Genomic DNA, 4,763 nt, shown 5'->3' with positions numbered 1-4,763 from the left:
AAATTGCCTGTCGGAGGGATGCCTTAATCTCAGTTGAGGACTCAGGCCAAGCAAGGGTTGACTGGTAGAGTTCTGAGGAGGGGTTTTGGGCAGTGCCAGCAGGTAGACTGGACGCACCAGCAGAGAGCATGGGCAGGCACTGCCCCCGAGATGAAGGAAGCAGATGGTGTCTGAGAGATCCGTTCACAGATTGCAGGGCTCTGGCCATGGGTCTTGGCTAAAGCTGTAGCCAAGGCATGGACGGGGCAGCTGGCAAGGGCAAGGCAGAATTGTAGGCCAGGGAGAGCCTACACCAGTTACCAGAACAGGAAATTGGCGCCAGAGCTGAGGAAGAAAGACAGTCATCGCCTGTGGGCGAGAAGGAACCCAGGTGCAAAGAGTAGGGTGTGGGAGCAATTGCTGCAGCTCAGAGGGCAGCAGGGAGGAGCCCAGGGCACCTAAGCTCCAGACAAGGAGACGACCCATCGTTGAGCTCCACCGGGCAAAAGAGGGAATCGGGGCTCCTATAGTTGTACCTCCTGCCCCACGTGGGTGATCTTGGAGCCCAGGCCTGGGAGACAGACAGTAAGCAGAGGCTTGTCAGCCCTACCCAGTCAATGAGTCACGGCTTCTACAGAAAGCCTTCCTTCCCTTCCAGTCACCTTTATCAGCCTTGGTAGATTTTTATCTAAGGCTTTATCTACACTCTGCAAGGCAAGCCCATTGGGTAAGAAGAAATGAACATTTGACTTTCCACTAATAAGAAACAAACGGAATAATAATGACTCAGCTATATACATTGTATCGACGACTGACACCACAAGTTTAAAATGCATGCGAAATGCATGTAGGTCCCACAGGACTGAACTGAAACCTGACCAAAGTGACTTAAGCACATGACGGTTTCTTTTCCTCAAGTAGCAAGATGTGTCATGAGCAGTTCGTTCAGAGCTGCCGTGGTGACGAGGTGTCATCAGGGACTCAGGCTCCTCCTGTTTCCTTGCCCTGCCCTCTCAGCGTGTGCAGGGCTGCTGAACCACTCAAGACCAGGGCGCCTAGCCACCCTGTGCAAGGGTATTTTCTGTTTGCTCATACAGATCAACCACTCTTCAACCTGTGCAGTGCCCTGAGAGGCCGACCTGAGTGGATTACATCACTTGGGCTCCCTTGGCCTCTGACTTCCATTTGGGTTTGGCCGATGGGAGGTGCCACCAAGAGGAGATTGTAAGGCTGGGGGAATGAGCCCCCTGGTCCCTTTCCTGTGGGCCAGCGCAGGCTGCCACTGTTGGGCTTGGCCTGTTCGTGCAGCTACTTTCTCCCAGTCCTGCCAACTACTACCCCCTTCCCTTCCCTTCAGGGCTAGAGGCGGTAATGGCTCCCTGCAATTTCTAACCCCAGGCTATTGAACCACCTCTTACCCATGTTTACCTAACACTGACTACACCTTTTCAAATAACTTTTTTTTCTTCAGAATCCCCACCATTAGCCTATTGGACTGAGCCATCTGTGTCCTGCCAGGACCCTGACTGATTCAGCTCCGCAGTCTCCGTGCACAGCCACTGTGACCATATGCAGCAGCCCAGCGTGGCCCTTGCTCGTCAGAGCTGCAAGATGCTACTCCACCTCCAGGCATCGAAGTTGGATTTCAGACGGGAAGAAAGGGCAAAAGGTACCAGACAGCTCTTTGCCAGGAAAATGCAGCTTTCTAGGAAGTCACACAGCCGGCTCTGGTCACATGACGCTCGAGCTCAGGATGTCTGAGGAGGCGAGTATTTTTAACCCCGCACCTTGCTGCCCCAAAAGATAGTGTTTGTATTTGAAGGAAGGAAGCAGAGAAGGCCATTAAGTAGGCTACCAGGGGTGTTTGCAACATAGTATAACTCCCTTGGACTTTCATGTTGTTGTTACAAATATCTTATTGTTACACTTCCTTTCCCTGCTTCATACCTTGGATTTTTCCAGGCAACAGTAATAATAATCTCCATGTATTGAGCCCTTACTGAGTATTTTACATGCATGATGTTTTTTAACCCTGGCAAGGGTCCTATGAGGCTTCCCCATTTTATAGATGAGGCAACTGAAGTGAGATTTTTTTCATAATGTGTAAGTATAAGGCTTGAGCAAATACCTAGGTCTGTCTGTCTCCAGAGCCCCTGCTGGTAGCCACTGCACTCATATCCTGTGTCCCTTTCTGCTCTCCTCATTTCTTCCCCAGGAAAGAATATGTATGCACCTTCAGTGTAGAAATCTAGGTCATGTGTAATAAGCCTCTTGCATCCTCAGGACATGGCCCAGCAGAAATAAAGGAGAAAGAATCTGGAGTTGGAGACAGCAGGGGGTCAGGGAGAAAATGTACAAAGATCAATGACCAGAGAGATCTGGATCCATATAGAAGTTAATATGAATAGCAAGCAAGGTCTATGAAAACGACTTAATTATTATTTCAATTTTGAGTCCCCCTCTTGGGTGCTTTGGTTGTCCTACCCTCTGAACCTATTCACCAGCTCTGCCACTGGGCCAGGCGTTCTGGTAGGTGGCCGAGAGATACACAGGAGGAGAAAACACGATCTTTGGAGGAAACTGGAATGGGCAGGAGTTCGTTTCTGCGTTTTCCATCATGATGGCTTGGGACGTGTTTGAGGGACTGGCCTGCTGCTCCTGATAGCACATAATTCTGGAAGAGCAGTGGCAAGCCCTGGACTATGAGCTGTTGGTGCTCTTCTTGCTCATGTGGTGCAATGAACACTGGAACAAGAGAACGTAAGAGCACAGTAATAAATATCATACAACCGTGTCTGTTAGCTAAACACTGACTGGAGCTGTGGTTAAAACAGAGTACACCTTACTGGCAGTTAAGAAAGAAGAGTAACATAATGTCAAACCAGCTCCAAAGAAAAATGACATGCTTGCTGGATTGTGGGAGGGCTTTGGGATGGGAGTATAAGGGAGCACCACCAGGGCAGCCAGTCATTCTATACAAACAGTGAGCTGATGCTGAAGAAAGACCAAGTGAAGATTGCAGTAGCTGTGGATGCAATTTAACTCTAGAGTTGCTGCGAGAAACCTTAGTATCTGAAACATGCCTCAAGTAAGGAACAGTCGAGAAATGCTGAACAGGATTTCCAGGCCTGGCTTCGTCAGTAATTTGCTTTGGGAACTTCGACTTTAAATTGCTCAAAGCCTTAGTTTGCTCATCTGAAAATTGGGGCAAATCACATCTGCTCAACTTACGTGACAGGAATGTTGTGAGAATAAAATAAAGTAGAAGATATGAAAGCACTGCCCATGTTCAAAGTTCTGTACAAATGGAAGCTATTTGGGATATTCCCACTCTTCAAGATCAAGTCGGGAAAAAAAACCCCCACTAAATCCTTTCTCTTAGAATTACTGTTCATGCAGCACAGTAGCCACTAGCCACATTGGCTATTGAGTACTTAAAATGTGGCTAGTGCAGCTGAGGAACTGAATTTAAATTTCACTTAGTTTTAATTAATTTAAATTGAAAAACTGGTATTCAATTCAGTTACTAGAAAAAAATTTTTTTTTAAAGATATCTTTATTGATTTCAGAGAGAGGAAAGGAGAGGGAGAGAGAGAGATAGAAACATCAATGATGAGAGAGTCGTTGATCGGCTGCCTCCTGCACGCCCCGACTGGGGATGGAGCCCACAACCCGGGCATGTGCCCTGACCAGGAATCGAACCCTGATCACCTGGACGCTCAACCGCTGAGCCACACCCGGCCGGGCTGGAAAATTTTTAAGTATGATTGGAATGGCCTGGGTATGTGAATTTACTTTTGAACTGTACATTTTATGAAATCTAAATACATATCAATTGTTTCTGATGAAATTAGTTTTTAAATTGAGATTTGCTGCAAGTGTAAAATACATACCAGATTTCAAAGACTTAGTTACCCCAAAGATATAAAATGTGTGGTTTATAATGTTTCATATTGACTACCTGTTGAAATGATAATATTTTGTGTATATTGGGTTAAATAAAGTATATCATTAAAATTAATTTTCCCTCTTTGTAAATTTCCTAAAGTGATTCCTAGAAAATTTAAAATTACCGCGTGGCTCACATCATATTTCTTGTTTTTTTTATGGCAACACCACTTCAGAAGGAGGCAGTGAGCAGGGGGTGTCCTCATTTCCTTATAGGAACCCGGGAGAGGGGCCACTGCAGAAATTAGTTCCACGATCCCTGGCAAACTGCTGGCACCACTTCCTGGGTTTTTGAGAATCAGAGACAGAAACACAGAACAACACAGCGTGGGGTGGGGGTTGGTACTTTGCCCGATTTCTTTCCAATGTTCAGGCACAAAACACCTTCTGGAGACTTCTGTCACTTACCATTGCTTTGGTAGAATGAGACCACAGTTGTTATCTGGGCTGCGATTTGGGGACAGCGACATTTTAATCACTAGCTTTCAGGAGAAGCTAGCATCTCAAAAGATATTCTTAAAATCGCTATGAACATTATTTTCCATTTCTGCTGGAAAGCTCACCTTAGACCCAGCATGCGGTAGAAATTCACCCTCCAAGCATTTGCTTTTCCTCCTGAGCAGCCCCGGTTTGGAAACGTGGCTCGCATGCCAGAGGGAGCCAGGCCCAGCCCAGCCCAGCTGCCCGCCAGCACATCTGGAAGTGGTTTCGGGGCCGCCAGCGCAACACCCGGATTCCCAGCTGCTTTGCCCGGGGGTGGGAGAAACCCGAGCTGCTCCGGAGTCAACGCAAGCAAAGGGGGGGTGCGAGTCGGGGAGGAATGCTGTCTTGGAAAC

The sequence above is a fragment of the Miniopterus natalensis genome, chromosome 2 (assembly GCF_054644295.1).
Source record: "Miniopterus natalensis isolate mMinNat1 chromosome 2, mMinNat1.hap1, whole genome shotgun sequence".
Taxonomy (NCBI): Eukaryota; Metazoa; Chordata; class Mammalia; order Chiroptera; family Miniopteridae; genus Miniopterus; species Miniopterus natalensis.
The sequence above is the reverse complement of the archived record's forward strand: the minus strand, read 5'-3'. Positions refer to the sequence as shown.